Source organism: Grus americana, unplaced genomic scaffold (assembly GCF_028858705.1).
Source record: "Grus americana isolate bGruAme1 unplaced genomic scaffold, bGruAme1.mat scaffold_856, whole genome shotgun sequence".
Classification (NCBI taxonomy): domain Eukaryota; kingdom Metazoa; phylum Chordata; class Aves; order Gruiformes; family Gruidae; genus Grus; species Grus americana.
In genome coordinates, this window is record NW_026562054.1 from 68,074 (window position 1) to 92,429 (window position 24,356).

The window sequence follows — 24,356 nt, forward strand, 5'->3', positions numbered from 1 at the left end:
TTATGAACAGAGACAGATAAAATGGTATTACAGATCAACACTAACTTACCTCCTCTGGGTCAACAGGCTTTGTAAATGCTCTGAAACGTCTGTCAATGGCAAGTCTATGAGTCACATCCCTTAAGAAAATCCTAAGTTCACGCAATGTGTCCTCCTCCTGCTCCTCCAGTGGTTTGATTTCTTCCTCAGTCAGCTGTTGAGGCTTAGGCGGTGGTGCTACAGGCAGCACTTCCAATGGCCGCCACGCTTAATTGAATCAGAAACTTTTAGTCAATTTACGGTACTCAAATACAAGCGTATGACAAATTATCGCTAGAAAATTACCACCAAAGCAAATAGTGTATAGCTATTAACTTACAGTTAGCAAAGTTTTATAAGTAGAATAGCCTCACCTGCACTGGTTTTTGATGCAGGAGCTTTAGCAGCTTGATTTACAATTAAGTCCTCAAAAAACATTCTTCTTTCTTCCTCATTAGGCAACTGGATTTTGAAAACTTCTTCATAATCATCAATAAACAATTCTTTTATCTAAAGCATGAGGAGAAAAGTTATTTCAGATATAAGGCCACACAAATTCATACTCTAGTCCAAAAAGATGAGTACCTTTCAAAATTAAACCGAATAATCACCTGAGTAAGACAAACTGTGAGAAGCTATCTGCTTGTCCTTCAAACTCTAGATTTTCCTAGGTTAGCACGGCAGATTAAAATATCTTCTCTAAGGAACACCTCTAGATTTAAAGCTCAATGAAGGGACCGTGTGATACACTGATCAAGTGGGGACATTCACCACCTCCAGGACTGCTTATTTTCTATTTACCTGCCTTGCTGGTTTCAATCTCTATGGCATCTAGAGAGGGAACAGGCAGGGTTCAGCAGACAAATGCGGGCTTTTTGGTAAGGTGTTTGGGGGTTTTTTTTGTTAAATTAATTTAAGCGAGGTGTCTGAGGCTGTATACTTCCAGGTTTTACTCTGTTTTTCAGTCTCTACTACCAAAAGTTATGGAAGGAATTTCAATACTTATTTTAGAAGGACTTCATTAACAGTATTAAAACTCCTCTAGAAAGTTAAGCCCTTTCAAAGCAGTTGATGACAAACACATCTAGGTAAGCCCCCCGCAGTAACTGAGACAAAATAATCAGGGCAGCATCTTCACATTTTGAATATCCTCCTTTAATGCACACTCTCAGATGTCTAGGAAGCTAAGCATGTACTCTTACTGAATTTTGTTAAGGAATACCACTAAAAATCCACTTCCAAGTTACTGAAACGAAGTTGGAACTCGGCTTTCTCATTTGTAAAGCTTTCACTTACATGAACAAAGAAATTGAAATTTTTATTAAAGAATTTAAAGATGAAATTCCGTTCCATCATTACAGTGTGACCACCGTACTTTTTCAGTAAAAATATCTTTCAATTTCAGTACAAATGTTTTCAGTAAAAATATTTTTTTCCCATTTCCATTTCAAGCACCATATATTCTTGACTAAGTACATACCTAACCATCCTGAAGTCACTGGATTTATTGTCTGAAGTAAATGGCTACATCTGTCTAACAAGCATGAGTGTGTGAGAAGGGGGAAAAAGTTGGGTCAAAGTCAATCTCTTTACTCAGAAGACACTTTAGACAAACGCTTTCGGCATTGTGTTGTCTAAGCAAATTTTAAGAGACCTGGGTAGGGTGCCTGAGTAATAACAGTATGCATTTGCTTAAGTACTCCAATGCTTAAAGGATTTATAGCTGAACAAGAAATTGAATAAAAAAAGTAACGACAGAAATACCTCTGTTGGGAGATCTGCGTGACACACATCGGATGTTGCAAGCAGCAAAACTGGAGCAAATGCTGGAATGTTCTGCAGCAGTGTTGTAAAAGTAGCTTTCAGTGTAGCTCCAACAGCCTCCCACCACAAATGGATATGTGGGATATAAATGATACTCGGCGCTGTTCTTTGAGCTTCTCGCATCAACTGGTGAAATGAAAGCTTGGATAAGAAAACTAAACCATGTGCAATAGGCTAATAAAGAACTACGTATCAGTCAAACTATCTTACGAAGTGGGAGTACGTGAAGCCAAAACACAAAACCAAACCAACAAAAGAACAACTCCTTAACAATAAGGTAAAACGTTTACTTTGACTCAAATATAGACATTGCTACGCAGACAGACCTGAAGCTCTACCTGATTTCAAAACTACTCAGGTGTAAGGGAACTCCTAAAGCGCCTCACAACTTAGCTGGTGTAGTGGTGTGCCTGAAAACACAAGCCTAACCCTTCTTCAAGATGTATTAGTCTGGGTAAGTCACTACCCGACTGCAACTACACGACCGACTACACCATCTTCAATTCAGAGCGGGCACATAGCCAAGTCAGTCTGGAGCACAGTCTGAACAAACACAGACAGACCTAGGTGAAAAGATGGGGGCTGATGCTGTAAGAGGAGCCTGGTTACAATTCAAAATTTCAAGTATGTTTTATAAGAGGTGACCAGTCTTCAGCCTGCCTGAACAGCTAAATCACGCACAGCCTCTCATTACCAAAGGATCCATCAGACCCGATTACACGCTTTGGATGGCCGCAAGCCGTTGCCTACAGATGGTACCTCGATCGCAGAAGAGAGCGTGCACCTACTGCGTGAGGGAAGTGGCAACAGCCCTTTCACGTGACAAATTTCTCCGTGGACCCTTTCAGATTATTAAGATTCAGGGGGTTCCTGTCACAAAATGGGAAGCGCACGTGGTGTGTCTGGGCAGTGACTAGACACGGTAGCTATACGACCGCAGAAGCAACCGTAACGTAACAAAAAAGGAATTGTGCCTCTTCTGTGACAAATGAGTATCCAGTCCTGTAGTGTGTCTGTCCTTACTCGTCCAGCTCTCAAATGCTGCTGCCTAAAGGTCAAGATATTTTAATACAGTGATGCCAAACAACAAAATGGCTTTCCTGCCTAAAAGTAAAAAGGAAAACACACACTACCTCTGCTTATATTTAATTTTCACAGTTAAGAAAAACATACCAGTGTACAAATGTAAGTGTTCCATGAATTTTAATGCTTTTACTGCATATACTACAGCAGTGGAAGCTGTATATATATACACACACACGCGCACGCGTACATATGTAAAAAAAAGAAACACTTCTTTTCCCCAAAACCTTGATTGCCTTTTCATTATATTTAATAAAAAAGCCTACAAAAAGTGCGTGACCTGCAGTCAGGCTGATGCAGAGCCACCTACTGGGAGCAGAGTCTCGTAAGCAGCAATGAAAACAACTTTCTGGATCCCACCGAAATGGGCAGGATTTCTTGCGATAAAGAGGGATTTATTAGCAGCACCTCCCAGCTTCCCAAGCTGCTAGCAAATTCCTCACGGCTTAATTTGGAATAGAAAATATGGCCATCTACAACATCCTTACTCGGGATTATATGATCTAAAAAGAAACGTGCATTTTCGGACAGAAGTAAACCTAACAGCACGTTCAAACCAGGCCACCTCTATTCACAATGAATTTTGCTTATTTTACTAGTTTATATACAGTTCATGAAGCCTATGAGATTAAAAAGAAAAAAAAGATACCCGTGCACATGTTTCTTCCGGTGATGTGGCGGTAACAAACAAAGCAGGTAGGTCTAGCGTATAAACTGGAAACTTTTCCAGGGCATGTATTACCGCAGGTGCCAAATGAGAAGCTTGCCCACATCCTGGCTCTCCAACTAGTAAGAACCGTGGCCTGCAAGATGTTGGCTGGTAATAAGCATTTCTAGAACAATTAGAAAATAGTAAGTTTCAAAATGAAGTGATGACTAGGCACACAGATGTTAAAGGTTTTTTCCTAACCTCGTTTTTTTGGTAAATACTCTCCATGTTCCAGTAAATAATAAGCTGGTCTGTGATCAGGAAGACTATCAAAGCTCATTTTCTTACAAACTTGTACCATAGCTCCCCAAAGAAATCCTGCCAATCCCCAGCATCTCTGCTATTCGTTTGGCTGGCTTAAGTAATGGCTCTTAAATCACACACGGGGACTTGTCCAGCTAAATACACACACGACAACTGGTCAGTAACCTGATATGGAGGAGAAATACAACTCGCTCTCGCTCTCTCTCTCAACACACACCAATCTGGATCTGTACACCCCAATTTTCAGTAGGTCTTGAGTTTAAGTAACTACGAGATCTCTACATCTGTCAAGTTCAGCTGAAATTTGGCCGTAGTTACTGGAGATAGCGGGAAGGAAGGAGCAGAACAACGTTTCTAGGAAAAAATTAAGGTGGGCGCTGAAACACATTAGCTGTATCTGAAGTACGCAATTGGATTAGTTAAATTACAGCAGTACGCCAAATACGTACAAGATTGTATTCAGTCATTCTAATTGTTTCATCGTTGAATTGTGTATTAATTTCCTAGTAATCTTGCTTTCCTAGCATGAAACACATTTGTGAAGAGCGTTTGTTTTTTCCAGCACAATACCACTGTACCTTTACTGGCTGAAGTCAAAGATCTTAGAGACCTAACCAAACTCAGCTGGTCACATTTTCTGGGCAGCATAGCGATAGAAACGGAGAAAAATAACTGACCCAACAGTGATGACAACAATCTATTTTTTCAACTGTTGGCTTATACAACTTCCACATTAAAATGTCAAAAGCTTAATATCAACATTTACCTGCTAAAATTGAGGAATTTTTCCTTTTCTCTACTGGGCATTTGATGAGTTGGCTTATCTTCAAAGATTGATGGCGATTCCTCATCACTGTCAACTGCATAATTTCTTAAAACATGATTTACACTGTCTGAAAGACAAGAGAGGTTTGTTAACTTTCCTGAATACTCCATATCTCACTCTCGCATTAACACAGCTTCAAATCAGTGCTGGAAATCCCTTTTCTTCTATTTCTTCATTTGAGGGCACACACTGAATGCTATTTTCTGAAGAGTTCGTCCTACCACAGACCTAAGGAGACCGCACAAGTCTCTACAAAGCTGTCCTAAGTGCTTGGGAGGTTGTTTGGTTTTTTTCTCCTTAGAAGAAAGATGATTAGGAACAACTTTGGTGGTTCCGAGACACCTGAAAAACCCAACAAGGCCACTTCTTTCTGGGGCAGGTTCCCGCACTGGAAGCGAGGGAATTAAGCGAGTGCGATGGCCACAAACTTCCATTTGCGTAGGACTAGTGAGTCAGAATATACAGACCAACACACCTGCTAAGTAAGGCTCCTCACAGATCACCGAATGAGTAGATAATGGAAGGCAGACAACAGAGAAGGGATGCAATTACCAATCCCCTAGCCTCTCTGCTTTTGTTTTGTTGGTGGATTTCTGCCTCTGTTTTACCAATGCTAACCTATCTCCTGGCTCTACTGGGAGTCATCCTGGTAGGACAGTCTCCAGAGATTAGCATAACTAACTATTAACAGATTTCCATTAATCAAGAGTGGAGTGAGTTTATCAATTTCTTTGCTCTCACCAACTGACAGAGTAAACCTGATCAGGGCTGATGCAGTCAGGGGTGTGAGCTCACGTATGCTAAGCCAAGTCCCAAAGTACACACTACTAAACCATTCTCATCTCCTGTACAAGTGTACAGTGTGATCCACAAACATTTAAGTTAAGAGACTATGGCTAAAAAAAAATCACGATAGCTAAAACAGTATTTAGCTTAAACCGCTTATGCTTGCATTGTGGTCCTGACATTCTTCAGACAGGAATTAGAAGCATTCATGTAAAAATACCTTTTTCCCCTCTATTTAAATATTTTGAAAGAGGTGCCTCATACTTTAAACCTCAGATCCATCTCTACAAATGACAAATATGATGTTAGCTACTGTCAGAAACAGGGTGCTGTAGTAGAGAACGCATAGTTCTCTACGGCCTATTGTGAGTCATTCACAGCTCCCATCCAGCACTTCAGTTTAGAATCCAGACTAAAACCTATCCACCATGTTCCTGAAATAAAAGCATGCACATGCATATTCTGAAATTCTGCTGTCATTATGGCCAAGAGGTTTGTGTATGTTGACTGCACAAATGAGAATTTTTTGCTTTGACAGAATTTTAAAGTAGTGAATGTTATCGTTATACCTGGCTGTTGGTCCTTCTGTAGTGCAAACTCTGCGTGGGGAAATACTCTCTGCAAGGCTTGTAAAATTCTTGCTAAGGTGTTTTCAAGCAGTGGTTTTGAAACAGATGATAGCGCTCGCCCAGGTGAAGCCACAGCCCTCTGTGAAGCTGGAACAGTCTTCTGCATTGCCATGACAAAATCCTTTGCTGTTATTTTGATAGAAGCAACATCTAACTGCAGTTTCTCGCTACTTTTGTATAGCTGAGGATAGCGGCGGCGCAAAGCACAGAGGGCAGCTTCAGCACATAAGGATTTAATATCAGCACCACAGTACCCTAACAAAGAAAACAAGAATCAAATGTTACATCAGTCTCAGGCAACACAGAAGTCAAGGCCAAGGTTCCGTTCCCCAAGCGCAACACTGAAAGACTTTGTATGCGGCCAAAAATTAACAGTTTAAGAGAGAACGTAAAGAGTTACTGCACTGCAGAGAAGTTTTGTTACGTGGCTCGCAGCCTGATATCCTGCGCTTATTAAGCAGCCCCCTAATCAAAACTTTGCTCCCAGGGAAGATGCCCAAAACCCATTCAACGTTCTGAGAGACAGAAAGAAAATTAAAAGAAAAGAAGCATCTAACTTTCTTTGCTCCCACGGCGTGCCAGCCGCCTCACTCTGCAGCAAGGTGCAAGAGCTCGAGTACTGCCTGCTACAAGCTCAGATTCCTTCGGACTCAGTCCCATGCAGTAACTCACTGTATTTTCAAACTTACCAACACATTTTTCAGCTAGCTCTTCAAGAAACATGTCCGATGGCTTTGGGGTCCAATCTCGTGTGTGAATCTTGAAAATCTCTTTTCTAGCCTGGAAATAAAATGGTCGCATTTTAGTTTGTCCAGAGTTTTCTCTTCAAAATCCCCGAAACAACACAAAACCCCCCACACCCTCACATTAATACAAATACTTGGTTTATCTGCTAAACTTTTAAGTATTTTACAGTTCGATTAATACGCTCTCTGCTTTTGCAGAGTAATTGCTACAATTACTACAAAGACGAACAATAATTATGACTCAAACTACTGTCACTGATCCAGAAAATGTCAAACGTTGCCTATCTTCATCTCCGATCTTAGCAAGATCTTTTATTTAAGTATTCCCTGGTACACAGTTTAATTACGGCAGATTTCTAGAATTCTTCCACAGTAGGGAATCATATAGTGTATGTGTTTCACGGCACCTCCTCTCCTGTTCCTGAAAGGAGATAAAAACTGGAGACAAATGTTTCTGTTAAATATGCTGTTTAGTGCACTTTTACTAGCCTTCAACCATAGCCAAATTAAAACACACAAGACCAGGGTTCCACACTATCTTCCTCCCCATATTTTTTGGTTGCTATACACCTACTTTTTCATTGCTTAGCTATCGCCATTGAACTAGAAGCTTCCCAAGCCCCACACCTGTCCAGCGTACCTCGCATCTTTGTCCAATAAGAAGTTACCAGTAAGAATGTCAGCTCCCAAAATACTTCCCTCCCAGGATACGCAGCCTGGGAACGATCCAGCACAGGTACATCCACTATCCATTCGTAAACCAAGAACTGAGAGCAAGACCACTTCAGGATGAAAGTGTCTAAGTGGATTAAGTCAGTCAGCAAACATGGACAGATTTGGGAATGGAAAAAAATTCAATCGCTCCAGCACCAGCCTTGAGAAAAGTTTTTGTTTGCAAAAAGGAATTCTTGTGCGCACACCATTTCTTTCATTTTCAAGATGAGATAGCAGTAATTTACAGCTAATTGGGGCATTCACTCTTTCTTACATGTTTCAGTGACTAGCAGCATCCCATTTTCTTGGCTGGTCACAGTGAAACCAAAACTAATTACAGAACTAACTACTTGTGGAAATCCTCTTAATGGTATATATTCAGTACCGGATCTGCCCCCCACAGTCTCTCTTTTGCCCAAGTTGTCCAACACTGGGTTTGACTTTAACTGCTCTGTAAGCCTGCATTGTTACGTGGTTTTGTTATAAAGAGGGACTTTGTCACATGAGCATTAAGGTTGTGTTTAAGTTCTGACCTCTTTATCTGGCAAGCTGAAGAGGAACTCTCGATCAAAGCGGCCGGGTCTTCGTAAAGCAGGATCTATAGAATCCAGCCTGTTGGTGGCCCCAATGACCACAATCTCTCCTCTGCTGTCTAAGCCATCCATAAGGGCCAGAAGAGTTGACACAATAGAGCTAACAGAAAAAATATAACTTTCATTCACTGGTTTAGTAAATTTTGTTACATTCTACGCAATCTTCTGCAATGACCACTCAAAAAGGACAAGCTTTTCTTGATGAGACGCCAATTAGCGAAAGACTTAATTTAGGACATAACAAAACCAGTAAGCTAACACAGGCCTTGTGCTGATATCAAGCTGAGTGAACTGGTTTCAGTTATTGTTTGAAAATCATCTGAATTTTAGTAGCATTGAATTACTAGTTTTCAGGATAAATTAATGTATCACATAAAGTTAAACAGGTTGTGGTGGTCTTTTCACAAAGATCAAGCAGCTTCTATGTAGATACCAAAAATGTACTACCTATGAATTTGGTCTCACTTTGGAGCCTCACTCCTCCCTTCCTGATGCCTCGGCCCCCTCTCCCGCCCGAGCGGCACAGGGGGACAGGGAATGGGGCTGTGGGCGGCCCACAGCGCCTTGTCTCTGCCACCCCTTCCTCCTCACGCCGTTCCCCTGCTCCCGCCTGGGGCCCACAGGCCGCAGCTCTGCACACAGAACCTGCTGCTGCCTGGGCTCCTCTCCAGGGGCCGCAGCTCCTGCCAGGAGCCTACTCCAGCCTGGGCACCTCTCCAGGGGATGCAGCTTCCTGGTGGAGCTGTCGATGGCTGCCTGATGGTGACAGCATTGGTGGCAGGATCCTCTTCTAGGCATCCATTTCACAGAGTCACAGGCTACTTGAGGCTGGCCGGGATGTCACCTGGAAAGTGTAGTCACCTGGTCCCACCCCCCCGCTCAAGCAGTACCACCTGCAGCCGGTTGTCCATGACCATGTCCAGAGGGCTGTGGAACATCTCCAAGGACGGAGGCTCCACCAGCTCCCTGGGCAGCCCGTGCCGGTGCTCGTCACCCGCACAGCACCCTTTGCACTTCCCCTTGCTGAACTGCAGGAGGCCCCTGTCAGAGCCTCTCTCCAGCATGACCAGGTCCCTGGGGATGACGGCACGGCCCCCCTGGCCTAAGCGCCACTCCTCCCAGTCTGGTGTCATTGGCCAGCTTGCTGAGGGTGCCCTCTGCCCTGTCCCCCAGACCATTAATTAAGGAAGATGTTAACAAGATCGGACCCAGTATTGACCCCTGGGAGACGCTGCTAGTTACCGGCCTCGCAATAGACTTGGCGCCCCTGAGCAGCACCCTCTGGGCCCAGCCGTTCAGCTTCTTTCAGGCCCCCTTGCTGTCGGCTCATCCAGCCCCTTTCTGTTCAAGTGCCTTGAACTCCACCTTGAAAACCAAGAGATGGCAGCATGGACATGTGCAAGCACACTGCTTTCAAAATCCCGTCACATAAACCTCCCACACTGGCTATTGCCACCAATTGTCCCAAAACCTCCAGAGAAGAAAACACCCCATGAATTACGTATGCAAGGCCAACAAGTGTTTTTAATTTGGGCTTTGGCAAGGCGATCCCAACAGCTGAACAGGGATTAAAGCTCTTCCTCGAGGGACCCGTGGGCAGGCGGGCCAGGCGGCAGAGCTGTCCGAGTCTCTGGAAGGTCTCTCCGAGCTCTTCGTGGCCAGAGGCAGCACTGGGAGGAGGGACAGGCTGGGCCGCTGGTGCCCTTTGTGCAGCTTGGTCCCTGCTGGCGGCAGTTCTGGTGCTTCCTGACTTCCTCCTCCTCCTTTTTCTTCTCCCGCTCCTCTTCTCTGGCACAGCAGAAGAAAGATGCTGTGCTCCTTCTTCCCCCAGGATCACAGTGTGCCCCCATCACCACAGCAGTGCCCTGAGTGTGTGTCTGACACGCATCTCCAGGGCGCTGAAACCCTCCTCCTCCCTGCTGAGGGCTCATCCTGCGTGGTGTCCACAAACCGGCTGCGGAGCGCATAGCCCCGTCTCAGGGATCCGCTCCGCTCTCTCTTCCTCAGCACGGTCTTCTGCTGAGCAGCCCTGGGTGCGGGAGCCAACTGGGATCTGGCGCTGGAGGGCCTGGGAGCTGTGGCATCCCTGGGCGTGCGGTCGCGGCTCGGAGGACTAGGTCTCCTCCTCCTCCTCCTCCCTGCTGAGGGCTCATAGTTCGTGGTGTCTGCGAACCAGCTTTGGAGTTCATCGCCCCGCAGTGGAGATCTGCTCCGCTCCCTCTGCATGGGAACGGATTGCTCCCAAGCAGCCTTGGGTGTGGGAGCCTGCCTGGAGCTGGCACTGGAGTGCCCTGAAGCTGCGCCAACCGCTGGGGCCTGGTAACAACGTGGAGGACTTGTTCTCCTCCTCCTGGCAGCTGAGCAGTCATAGTCCGTGGTGTCCACAGGCCAGCTGCGGAGATCATTGCCCCACTGTGGGGATCTGCTCCGGGCCCTCTCCCTGGCACCGTTCCTCTCGCAGCGGGAGGAAGGGCTGAATCCGTGCTTCTCTTTCTTGCTGTCTTCTTGCACGGGGTGCAGCACAGGCTGAAGTGGTTGACAGCGGACTTGGCACACAGCTTTTCTTCTGGACACCAGCCTTCTACAGCCGCAGAAGAAGCGATTCAAGCAGAAGCCCACGAAGGAGACAATGCTGAGCCTGCCTGGCCAGGTGGGGCACGGCCAGCCTGCAGAGGCCTCCCGTGCACCTGCCGCGGTGAGCTGGCTGGTGCTGGCTGTTGCGGAGGAGCTGCTGTGCTCTGGAGAGTCCTCCGTGCCCACCGCCACGTCCTGCAAAGAGAGCTGTGAAAAGGTCCTGCCCTTTCCTCCTGACAAGACCAGAACAGTGGGGAACCCCCGGAAGCTGTGGGAGGGGACAGCTAAGGGCCTCCCAAAGGCTCTCCTGGCGGGCTGCAAAGGCAGAAGGGCCAAAGGCGGACAACTAGGATGGGTCTAGGTGGGAGGCTTTGGGAGGGAGCAGCCTTGTGGCTGTGAAGATCGCTGCAGCGTGGGAGGGAACAGAGAGCAATGCCAAGATGCCAGAAAGAAATCCCCTGTCCATCTGGTGCCCTGACCCACCTCCCCAGAGTTACCTTAGTCAAACGGGGCGGATCCCGTGGTCTCACAGGACCCACCTGCTTGCTGCCAGCCGCCCGCTGCTTGAAGAAGGAAGGGGCATATGATGGCACCTGTGCGGAAGAAGCCCTTTCTCCACTTTTCAAATCAGAGCGCCTGGAGAGAAAAAGAGTGATTTCCGTTTAGGGCTGCTCCTCAGCCTCCTCTAGGGTTCAGGCATTTTCTTGGAGCGGACTCTACGACAGAGGGAAGACGTAACCAAGACTACCAATGGGAAACTGGATTGGGCTCTTCCCAACACGTCTGCCCCTGTCGGAGCAAGAGCTCGTCTTTATACCCCCTACGGCCTCCATTTCATCGAATCATAGATTGACAGAATGCTTTGGGTTGGAAGGGACCTTCAAAACCGTCTGGTTCCAAGTCCCCTGCCATGGGCAGGGACACCTTCCACTAGATCTGGTTGCTCAACGCCCCATCCAGCCCGGCCTTGAACACTTCCAGGGATGGGGCATCCACAACTTCTCTGGGCAACCTCTTCCAGGGTCTCACCACGCCCACCATTAAGAATTTCTTCCCCGTATCTAATAGAAATCAAGGTCGTTCAGTTTAAACCCATTACCCCTCGTCTTATTACTACACTCCCTGAGATAAAGTCCCTCCCCATCTTTCCTGTAGGCCCCCTTAAAGTCCTCCTGTCTACATTAGCCAGCCTCTGACAGCAGACAAGTAGCACTTCCCACCAGGGCAGCAGCCCAAAGCCCAGCAAGGAAAGAAAAGGACTGACGCGGAGTAGTTCCGTTTGACAGCATTGAATGATGCAGGCAGTAATTGTCTCCTGTGACAGAAACGCTCAGGAGGATGAGAAGAAAAACAGCAAATCCAGGAAAAGGAAGCATATTCTGCAAATGATTTGAGTACTGGTTGTTACCTGACATAAAACAGTAAATAGGCTTGCTGCCTGAGAACTCTCTCGATGCCACATGGATCCACACGCATATCGTCCATCTCATACCACAGTCCATTGCTGGCCTGTAAAAAAAGACAACGATATCTGGAGATGAACTGCATGGTTTCTCCACAAAAACACAGGCAGATAACTACAGAACCAAGGGTACGCCCAAGCCAATCCAATCCAGCCGGTCAGGAGACCTTCTAGCCCAAAACCTCGGCTGCCAGTAACACTGCCGTGTTTCCCTTGTTAGGAAGGGAGTTGCTCTTTACCTTTGCGTAGCAGAAATAGTGTCCTGAACCACAGCTGACACCGCTATGCACCACCACGGCGTATAAGGAGTAGAGCAGCGGTTCTCCAGCTGCCTCAGACATGTACGGGCGAAGATCCAAGTACTCGGGATACTCCACAAGCTACGGAGAGACCAAGAGGGCTCAGAAACGATCCCCCGATACGACATGCCTCAGCCTTCCAGGACTAAAGGCCAGTGGGGTCTAAATACACCGTTGGTGCTCACCAACACTTGGGTTTTCCCTAAAGCAACAGGTAATGGTTTGGGTGGCAGGAAACTGTTCTCGGCCAAAGCAGCTCTGCCGCAGCAGACTATGTGCTCGTCCTCCCACGGGAACTCTCCTCTCCCCTCCCCAGAAGGGAACACAAAACACTCAGCATGAACAGCTTGGGAGAGAGCGTACTGCTTGGGGAAATCTCCTGCTCCAGGAAGAGAAAGTTGCACTCTAGTTGCGTACACACCTTGTTGATCTTCTCGCCGATGAAATGGTCAAACCGTTTGAGACACAGCGTGAGAACCTTGGGCGGGCGATGGACTGTAAACCTCTTGGAGGCGGCAACCCTCTTGTCACACCTGGAAAGCAAGCCCAGAGCCAAGTGCTGAAATGCACCCTTAAGTGCACCCTTGTTCCCCCAGAAGGCCAGCCAAGCTTTCACGTCTCACACATCCTTACGCTATTGTAAGGCTATTCAGTGCCACAAGGCCCGACGGAAAAACACCTGTGTCTCGTTATTGTGCACCTACAGCTACGTGAAACGATGACTGATACTCAAGGGCATGCAGCACCTTCAGGCAGGGTCTGGTATTCACACGTCATTAGCAATCATCTTACTTGCTACATTTAAAGCAGTTTTCGCCATCCAGCTGCTCGGGTTTCACAAAGTCCTTGAGAGCTGCGCTGACAGAGGAGGCTGCCTGGAGGAGTGAGAAAGGAGAGCGCTGAGCTGCGGGAAACGCCCTCGCCCAAACACGCACTAGGAGTCAACAAGACGACCCAGGTAGCCGACGCTGAGGAGACCCACCGTGAACCCGCAAGCAGTGCCCAGGAGGAGGCAGCAAGAGGGCGTTATGCTGACCGTTTCCCTCTTTTCCAAGGGATTCCCGGGGCTATCAGGAGCTTCCTCGCTGTGCCTCGGGACATCCTGGAGCACAATTACAAACCCCCCTTACTTTTATATCCAAAGGAACATCCAGGAAGGCCTCGTAGGAGTCGGAAACCGCTTTGCAGCTCAAGCATGTGACTGGAAGGCAAATCAAAATGCTCAGCGATGGGGGAAGTCGACTGTGCCGCTTTACGCTCGTCATACCTACTCCGCCAGTCACACGGGCAGCTGTTTATCACAGGCAGGCAGAGGGGCACAGACAAGTCCAAGGAGAGCAAAAAGTACCTCTGGATCTCAGAAAGCCCGCAAATATTTGATGGATGATGGTAGTTGATTGAGAATAGATGTCCAAGCTGGAAAGAAATGGTGAGGCAGAGAGTTATGTCCTCCAAGAGGTGTACTTTGTCTGAAAACTCTGGGCATGGGTTTTCCCTTGACGAGAGCACATCAAGGAGTCCAAAGGGCTTGGGAACATTGAAAAGGGAATTTGCTTGTGCTTACTCGCTGCTACCACTCAGACAAGCTCTCTGCATGGCATCGACAGTATAGCGTAAGAACTCGTGGGCATCCTCCTGCATGCCAAGCTCAAAATGTTCTCCTATTACTAAGAAAGAAGAAGTCAGTAGTTCTGTCCTACAAGAACAGAAGAAAACCTGCACAAGCACCTGAAATGACTTACATGGGAGGACACTGATGACAGCCAAAGGCTTGATGGCACTGCCTGAGGAACGCAGGACCTTGTTAACGTGTGCTTCCATTATGCACATCATGCAGAAGCCTCGCTCACGACCTGAAGAGAGAGGGAGGGAGGGCGGGAGGGAGGGAAGCTTCTCAGGTTAGCAAAATACCCATAGCGATGGGAAACCTAATGGAGATCTTGAAGTTCTAAGAACAGTCTCCACTGCTCTTCTCCCAAGGTGCCAATGTCGCAACAAGCCCGGGGCATTTTGGTGCCTAGAAAACTTTCTTTGGAGGGACGCTTAACTGAGCAGAGTTTTCCGTGCAATAAGCCAGAAAGTGGGAAGTGCCCAGCAGACTTAGAAGGAGATGTTCGTAAAAGTACTCACACGCCTGGCTGTGCTCCCCAGAGAGCAGGTAGTTGGCCAGAGGGGGTGTGTACGTCAAGCACTGCAGGACGGAGTTGAGGAAGCATGTATTGTCCAGGTTGTGGAGTCCCGCTCCAGCTCTCTGTCGTTGCCGCCACTCCATGCAAACCATCTCCGGAGGAAAGAGGATCCTTTGTGGCGAAGGCATTCCCTCGGCAGTGACTGCAGGGAAATGACATATGAAAAGAGATGACACGATTTTGTTGCGCGAAAGCATGTTTGAAAAGGCAAGTTCTGTACAGGAGCACCCAGCAGACAAGCAGCTCTAACCTCCAAGAGAGCAACATTGGGGGAAGCCTTACAGTGCCATTGAAATTGTCTGGTCAAGATAGAGTTTTGGAAAACAGTCTCCTCCCCTGCTTACTTTGCGCACAGTCCAAAAACCCACACTGATTTCTGTGCCTTGGGCTACCTTCCTTTCCCTCTAGAGTCTAGAACTGGATTAGCAGGTCAAGTCATAGAATCATAGAATCGTAGAATCATAGAATGGTTTGGGTCGGAAGGGACCTCAAAGGTCACCTAGTTCCAACCCCCCTGCCATGGGCAGGGACACCCTCCACTAGACCAGGTTGTCCCAAAGCCTCATCCAACCTGGCCTTAAACACTTCCAGGGACGCGGCCTCCACAAGCTCTCTGGGCAACCCATGCCACTGCCTCACCACCCTCACACGGAAGGATTTCTTCCTAACGTCTAATCTCAATCAACCCTCTTTTAGTTTCACCCCATTCCCCCTTGTCCTGCCACTACGCTCCCTGATAAACAGTCCCTCTCCAGCTTTCCTGGAGGCCCCTTCAGGTACTGGAAGGCCGCAGTTAGGAAGTCTTCCCTCTTCCTGATTGTAATGGAGGAAGACAAGCAAGTCTCTTTCACAGAAGGTAACCCTACTGATGTCAGGGCGTTCTATGAGCAATGCCATCTTTCAAAGTCTTGTACTAGTGGCGGAGGAGTGATAAAACGCATTTTCCTGTGTCTAGTCAAAATGCCTGGATAAGTCTGGCTGCTCCCAGGAAACGCCCCCAAAGTCACCCTCGGATGTCAGCACGTCAACATGCAGGGATGGAGCAGCAGCCACGTCCGTTACCCTTGGGGATTCACAAAGTCCAAGCCTGCTGGTGAAGCCGTTACTCACAGGAGTCGTTCCCCATTGCGGCCATCGCTCCTCTCAGGAACAGAGGCGAAAGCTTTGGATGACAGAGGCTGTCAGGACGTGCTCCAGAAAGAGCAGATCAGCGCCAATCCCGTCACCTGATAGGAAAGAAAGAACCGTAGCTCCACAAAATGATTCCAAAACCTGGCAAACGCAACCCACAGATCAGCGTCTGCCATCAAAGGTGCTTCAGTGGTACTTGTAACTCCTAGAGAGCAGCAGGCCGATGGCCCCACTGTCCCTGTCGCAGGACTCCAACTGACAGCAATTGCCACGGCCCCCTTGAAAGCCCCATTGCGTGCCACCTTCTCTGAGGAGGACCTGCTGCTGACCTGTGGCTACTGTTAGCAGCAGAGCCCTCTGGCTCTGCAGCCCACACTTTCCCGCCGTGTATGCAGGAGCTACCTATCGGCTTTAACAGAAGGTATGGAGCAGACTATACTTTGATCCCGTATCTACCTACTCTATGATCTGTCCTGAAAGTCCAATCACAGTTACCTTTGAAAGAGGATGGAAGTTGAGGAGAAGTGGGCAGTAATGGAGAAATGGTTGAAAAGAGTCGGCGTGCACGTAGCGAGGGAAGGAGCCGAGTTATCCCAAAGGGCAGCTCAGCCCAACTGGCTTTCACTGGCCCGCTTTTCAGCTTATAAAGCCCCAGTCCGGTGAGGTCACAATCGCCGGGCGGTTGCCGCATCACTGCCCCTTTGTGACACGGGGTCCGCACGGGGACGTGTCCCCTCAAGGCCACACAGCTGCCAGGGCCCGGGCACCTCCCACAGCCATCAGCCGCTGGGCTTCCCCACCGCTGCTGGCCAAGGGCTCTTTGTCCGCTGGCAGAGCTCCCACCTTTTCCCCGAGCTACACCAGCCAGATGAATAAAAACCTGCCCAGGGCTGCAAGCGTGCCTGCTCACTGCTTTGGCTGGAACGCTCTGTATGCTGAGGGTTCTGTGCCACTCTTCCCAGGTACAGGACCCTGTCCGTGAGACTCGTGGAGCAAAGCACCTGGTCTCTTAGAGGTTCATTTCCAATGAATTTGACCTGCCCCCCGAGATACAGCCCTATGCGGACTCTGAACTAGCGCTACCAAAGAAACTCCTTCAGCAACGGTGCTGGGTTGACCTTGTCTGGCTGCCACGTCCCCACCCAGCTGCTCTCTCGCCTTGGGCCTCCAAAAACCATTTGTGGGTGGCTTTTTTGCATCTTCACATTTTCTGCTCCCTCCAGGGTCTCTTAGCTTTCTATTTGCCGCAGCTTTGCCAGATTGCCCCTCGGGGTGGCTGGACTGGCAGTTTTGCTCCTGCCCCGCTTGGCTGCCCCAGTTTTGGGCTGGTTGTTATTGCTGCCCCACGTCAGCTGGTCGGTTTGGCCCCTGCCCTGCTCAGGGATCCAGAACTGGGACAGGGCAGGTCTGTGCTGGGAGGGGTTAAAGGGATCTAGTTTGTAACGGGACAGTGGCAAATCCGTGCTGGGGGAGTTAAGGGGATCCCGTTTATCCTGGAAGGGGGCCCAGTATGTAGTTGGAGGGGGTCATAGAATCAGAGAATCAGAGAATGGTTTGGCTTGGAAGGGACCTCAAACATCATCTAGTTCCATCTGCACGGGGAGCGATGAAAGCCACGAGGCCCCCCCCCAAGGGACAGCACGGAGTCAGCGGGACAGCAGACAGCCATGGCAGTATGTCAGCTCTGCAGCTTCTTCCCAGACCTGGGGCCTCCTGGGGGCTGCCCTGGGGTGCTGCAGCAGCGTGCGGCCTGGTGCTGCCAGGAGCTGGTGGGCCCTGCTGGGCCCTGACGCCGGCAGTGCTGGCAGTCAACAGCGCTGTGTTGCGTGTCCCATTGATCATATCGCAGCCCCGGGCAGCGGGGAGCTGTAGCTTAAAGCGCAGGAGGCCAGGGGATGGGGCAAGTGAGGGTCCCTGGGCCGGGCACAGGGCCGGAGCCCCAGGCCAGCGGTTTAAGATCTCCGTGCTGCGGGGTTTCAGTGGACCGGCTACATTAAACCTCTCCCCTCCCGCTGCACGAAGGACCTTTGCCCCCTGGCATCCCCCGGGTTCTAGGTCACTCGGTGGGCATCCCGTCAGATGTTCTCCGCTTGCTGCTGCCCGCTTGCTGCCTGCTGCGGCCTGCTGCCGCACCGTCCCTGTCTGGCTTTCCCTCCCAGAGGGTTTTCCTGTAGTTTGCCACCTGGCACACCACCCCTTTCTTCTCCTTCTGCTTTGGTGGCATGTTGTCCCGCGGGGAGGTCTCGTTCATCTTGGGGTTGCTGGCTGGCGTGGGGCACTTGGCCGGCTTGCCACCCGCCTTGGCCAATCTGGGCAGCACCTGCCAGGAGATGAGGCCTGGCGGCAGCGGCAAGCGGGTCAGAATGACCCGGGGCTGCCTCCGCAGAGCCTCCTGCACCAGTGGGGCCACGCAAGGTTGAATAAGGGAAACTAATTAGCATAGAAGAATTTTAGAACAGAATGTATAACTTGGCAACACTTGAGTCAGGCCCCACAAACTCAGGCTTCCCCTGTCTCATGCTCCAGTATGAAAGAAAACAATTAGTAAAATAGCCGGAATGTAGAAACAGGATAAGAGAAGCCGTAAATTAGGGAACAGTCCTTGGGTATGAACTAGAAAAGACACAAAGTTTGAGGCACCCTGATAAAGGGGGCCCAATAGGCCAAGAAGCCTGGGACCATCTGGGCAGGACGGATAACAAGGTTGCTGAGCTTGCAAAACGGAGATCATGAAGAAGAGGTTGCCCAGCTGTGTACACTGAAGAAGAGGAGAAAGAGGAAGATTTGAGGAGGACGACCCCTGACGACCACCTGAGAAAGAAACTGCGCAGGTGTATCAGGACATTAGCATATATTCAGGAGTTCCCAGAATAATAATGAATATGTATTAAATTTATCGGAAACCTAATGAATATGTAAACTCTTTTGCAATATAAATCACGTACAATTTGTTTCTCGTCGAGACGTACATTCGTGGAAATATCCCGGTGCGACTCCCAGCGCTGCAATAAAGGATACCTGCTTAACAGTCACATTGGCTCTCTCGAGCATCCCTTTTGCAGCCCATGAGATGCTCTGTGTGGCAAGGGAAGGTGCCCCTTGGACCACTGTCTGAGGCTCTGCAGGGCTTGGGGGACACAGCCCAGGCCAGAGAGACACTCACGGCACGGCGGCTGCTCAGCTCCTCCTCCAGGAGTTTGAGGGAGGGCAGTCGCGTCACCCGGGCTCTCTTTGCTCCTTCAGGTTGCCTGTGCACTGGGAAACGACAGAGAAAGAGTGAGCCCCAAGCCAGCTCTTCTCTCTCCAGCAAAAGGGATCCCAAACACCCCTGGGTACCGCCCCGGAGCCAAACAGAGGGCAGAGCTGCCTGCAGAGCTCCTGCCTGCCAGGCACACAGCCCTGCTTCCCGCCTGACTCTCCCTGCTGCAGAGGAAGAAGTCTTTCTGTCCCTGCTCATCCCTTACGTGCCTGAGAGCTGCCCGCAGGGGACCTGTGTTCCCCCGTACGGCTGCACCTGGAGAATCCCCCCGGCTTACCCCAGCAGTGTGCCCACTCACAGCTCCTTTGCCACCCATGAGGTGCAGAAAGAGAGGAGAAACAGCGTCAGGGAGGAAAACCCGGCCTCCCTCCCTCCTTGCCGGCGTGCTGCCCGCTCCCTGCCCAGGCTCTGCACGGTGGGCAGAGGCCTCTCACAGGATGGCATGGGCACGGTTGAGAACCTCTCCTGCCCCTTGCCAGCCGTGACTGCAGCTGCCAGACACCAGAGAGGACAAGGGCCAGCACTGTGCCGCACCGCCCAGCCCTACTGTGGGACGTGGCACCACCACTCACCAAAATGTGGCAAGGCAGGAGCTGGTGGGCCAGACAAGGATGAGGGACTCGCTGCCCTCGCTGCTGACATTCTCCTCTTCTTCTTCCTCCCTTGCCGCCTCCTTCCCGCCACTCAGCACCCACAGCTGGTCCAGGGCCAGGCAGAGCCCTGTCTCCCACCTGCTGTTAGGACGCACACTGGTGCATCCAGCACCGAGGTCCCAGGGCCTGGGGCTGGTGCCAGCGTGTCCCTGCCCTGGTCCCACGGTGGCGGATGGGGGAAAGGCAGCTGGGGTCCCAGGGTCTTACTGCAACTTGGCGATCACTGATTCCCCCGGAAGGAGTAGAAGGCACCTCTCGCTCCTCTTGCGGCCATGGATCAGCTGCACGTCTGCACTCAGCACCGGCTCGGCATTGGTGAGAGCCTCCCTGCAGAGCAGAGAGCGGCAGGCATGAGCGATGCCGCTGCCGCAGGACCTGGCTGTGCCCCAGCGTCCCAGAGCTGCGGGGGGAGCCCACCTGGAGACACAGCAGCAGTTGGCCTGGCCCATCCTGCCCGGGCCAGGAGGACCGTCACGGTGCGCAGCGCAGCCTGACACCAAGGATGCGGGACAGCCGGCATGAGTGAGGCTAGGAAGCGGGGTGCTGGTGCCGAGGCAGCGCTGATCAGCTGGGCCCTGCCTCCTCCCAGCGCCACTCTGTGCCAGCACAGCTCCCTCCTGCCGGCACTGGGGGCTGTTGGCTCCAACGGACCAACGTCCCAACCCCAAAGGAAACTGGGGGCGGAGCTGGGGGCAGTACTGGGGTGGGGGTTCTCTCCAGTATGGCCATGTCTGTCTTGCACTGGGGAGCCCAGAGCCGGATGCAGCCGAGGGGAAGGATCACCTCCCTCCACCTGGCCTCTCCCTTCCTCTCTCCCTTTTCCCTCTCACCCTTTCCCCTCCGTCCCTCGGTCCTGCTCCCTGGCCCATGTCTCTCTCACTCCTCTTCTCTCTCTCTGCGCCCCCGTCCCACTCCCTCACCCTGCCTGTGTCGGCCCGTCCCTCTGGCCTCCTCCCTGCCCTTCTTCTTCTCCCTCCGTCCCTCTGGCCTGCTGCCTAGCACTAGTTTTCTTCCCGCACCGCGCTCTGCCCTTCCCCTCCAGCTCTTTCCCACTCTCTCCCTCTGCCGCCTCCTCACCACCATTTTTCCTTCCTCCACTCCCTGTCCCTTGTTCCCACCGTCCCTCTGTAACCGTGGGATAGGGGCTGTGAAACAGAAACTATAGAATCAGGTTGAGATAATTAGTTTGTAACCAAGGTAATAGGTAATGAAGCTAACTGACCATGGCAAGGTACAATGCTGCTGTGTTCCTTGTACAGTCCCTACCCAACCGGACAATAGGCCCGGGAATATTAATCTTATGAAGTAAGTTGTTAAGGACAGGTGTACCCACAACGAGGATACTGCGCATGCCTGCAAGAAGAGGCTCACCCAGCGGACACGGGTGCAAGACCACTGACGACCACCAGAGACCCTTGAGGACCACCGACTCAAATCACTGAGCATGCGTGACGGGGAGGAGGATATGGAAGTGGGTTCCAAGAAATGATTATCATAGGACTGCCCTTTCTGAGAAAAACAATGACTATGTATGTTTTGATCCTACATAACCTGTGTGTTGGTGATCACCTGGCATGCACATTGGGTGGAGCTATCCCCCATGCATCCAGCGCTGCAATAAAGAATGCCTGCCTTTTAACACTGCATTGGTGTTACGAGGTTTATTCCCGGGTTTCGGTGACACCTCTGTCCAGCTCTGGGCCTGCGGGGTCCGGGCCGGGCCGGGGGACGGTGTCCCTGCAGGGTCAGACCGCAAGCAGGAGCACCCCACGGCATGCTGGGAGCTGTAGTTCTGGGGCACAGGGCTGCCTGGTGGCCATGTTCTTCCCCAGGCATGCTGGGAGCTGTAGTCCTGGGGCATAGGGCTGCCCGGCGGCCGTGTTGGTCTGGCCAGGCTCAGTCTCTGCTCCACCTGTGGCCCGGCTGAGCTGAGGGCTGGGGCTGCCCGTGGGGCCAGCCAGGCCCTTAGGCAGGTGTGGGGGTGTCTCCTGACAATGTGATGTAAGCCACAACACTTCATTTCACCTCTGAGCGTGTAATTTTGTGGCTGTTCTGGAATGTCTTACAGTGAAATGAGAGTTTTAAATGTGTGGTGGGTTGACCCTGGCTGGAGGCCAGGTGCCCACCACAGCCGCTCTATCACTCCCCTCATTCACCAAACAGGGGAGAAAAGGCATAACGAAATGCTTGCAGGTCGAGATAAGGACAGGGAGAGATCACTCACTAATTGTTGTCACGAGCAAAACAGACCAAACTTAGAGAGGGAATTCATCTAATTTATTCCTAGGCAAAACAGAGTAGAGGAATGAGAAAATAAAATCGACTCTTAAAACACTTCCCCCCACCCCTCCCATCTTCCCGGGCTCAACTTCACTCCCGGCTTCAACCTTCCCCCCCCCTGAGCGGCACAGGGGGACGGGGAATGGGGGTTACGGTCAGTTCATCTCACGGTGTTTCTGCCGCTTCTTCATCCTCAGGGGGAGGACTCCTCTCATCGTTCCCCTGCTCCAGCATGGAGGAGTCCCTCTCACGGGGTGCAGACCTTCAGGAGCAAACTGCTCCAGCGTGGGGTCCCCCACAGGGTCACGAGTCCTGCCAGCAAACCTGCCCTGGCGTGGGCTCCCCTCTTCACGGGTCCACCGGTCTGGCCAGGAACTCGCTCCAGCGTGGGCTTCCCACGGGCCGCAGCCTCCTTCAGGTGCCTCCACCTGCTCGGGCGTGGGGTCCTCCACGGGCTGCAGGTGGAATCTCTACACCCCCTCATCCTTCCTCCATGGGCTGCAGGGGGACAGCCTGCCTCACCATGGTCTTCACCACGGGCTGCAGGGGGATCTCTGCTCCAGCGCCTGGAGCACCTCCTCCCCCTCCATCTTCACTGACCTAGGTGTCTGCAGAGTTTCTTACATCTTCTCCCTCCTCTCTCTGGCTGCAAAAGCTCTCTCCCTCTAAGTGTTTTCCTTCTTAACTATGTTATCACAAAGGTGCTGATTGGCTTGGCCTTGGCCAGCGGCGGGCCTGTCTTGGAGCCGGCTGGCATTGGCTCTATCAGACACAGGGGGAACTTCTAGCAGCTTCTCACAGACGCAACCCCTGTAGCCCTCCCGCTACCAAAACCTTGCCACGCAAACCCAACACAGTCTTCCAAATGGATTTTTGGTTTATTTTGACACCACCAAGCCTTGACTGGTTTGGGATGCCTTGATCAATTTTCCTCTAAATTACAACATACAACAAAAGAGGGAAAAAATGACAGGGTCACAAAAGCCTTTGGTGTCACTAAAAACATATCCTCCTACACCCGGGCAACGAGAGAGAACAGTTTTGCCCATTTTACTGGTTACGTCAGCCCTTGAAGAGCTGAGTGCTGCACTGGTTCCTCTCTGCTTTGTGCCGTAGGGAATCAGAAGAGCAGGCAGGAAAGCCAAGGGACCACAAAGGCACCTGGCTGGGATGAGAGGAGGAACCTGCAGTCGAATTCACAATGGAGCATGGGCTTGTTGTTACAGAGGTGGAAAATCAGCCATGCATCCTCTCTGCTACAGCCCACCTTCACGGTAGGAGCGTGCCCTGAGAGGACCGAAGGAAAGGGGCACAAATTAAAGCACATGATATTCCCACTGCACATGAGAAAACAAGTTTTTACTGTTGGGGGACAAATGCTGGCAGAGGTTGCGCAGGGAGGTTGTGAAGTCTCTGTCCTTGGAGAAATTCATAACCCAAGAGAACACGGTCCTGGGCAACCTGCTCTAGGTGACCGTGCTCGAGCAGGTGGGTTGGACCAGACAACCTCCACAGGTCCCTCCCAACCTCAGCCATTCCCTGTGATTCTGTGCTTTGGTTGGACTCCTAAAGCCTCTGAACTCAGCCCTGGTGCCCGCTGGAAAGGATTCTGGGACAAGGGATGCTCCCAAACTCCTCCAGTGCAATTCATCACCAAATAACCTCTACCTCGTCCAGAATATGGTAGGGCAGACACAGTCAGAAGACAGAAAAGATCCTTTTATTGTGGAGATCCAGTGCAGGAGCCCGGCAGTCACAGTGGTTCAGCCGGGAACAGGATGTCGGCACCTACAACGACAGAGCCAGCAAGCGCTGATAAATCCACAAGGGCAGGAATGGGCAGGACCTGGTTCCCCTTTCTTTGGGGAACGCAGTTGACAAGGAATTGTTTATAGCCCAGAAGAGAGAGCTACTGCTGGCACTGACTAGGGCATGGCTCTGGCACCTTATCCCCATGGGCAATGCCCTTAGAGAGCTGCGAGTGCACAGAGATACACCGTGGCCCTGTGCCATGCAGCAGGGCTCGATGGGGAGCCCCCGGGCAGCTGCCAGGGAGTTCTTTCCAAACCTTGTGCAGCACCCTCCCTCTCCAGCCCTTGCCAGCCAGTTTGACGGACTTTGAGCAGCCTTCAGAGTTGGGAAGGAAGGACAGCAGAGCCGGGAACACCCCGGGGCCTCTTCACCTGCGGCACCTTCCAGCCCCCGTCTTTTTCTCTCCTCCTCCTTTTCTTTTCTTGGAGGCACTCCCTCTCCTCCGCCCAGGCCTCTTTGCTCTTTCTTTTTCTTTTTTTTGGTTTGCCTGTTCCTGGGGAGAGCC

The 24,356-nt window shown here is 50.9% G+C and overlaps 1 long non-coding RNA gene across 1 annotated transcript; it reads right to left on the minus strand.

The window, feature by feature from the left end:
- Positions 1-409: 409 nt before the first annotated feature.
- On the minus strand, positions 410-3,735 carry LOC129201227 (uncharacterized). Its single transcript, XR_008575305.1, has 3 exons — positions 3,575-3,735; positions 1,783-1,968; positions 410-528 (listed from the first exon to the last, which is right to left on the minus strand). It is a non-coding gene; the product is annotated as an uncharacterized LOC129201227 (long non-coding RNA).
- Between the last annotated feature and the right edge of the window lie 20,621 nt (positions 3,736-24,356).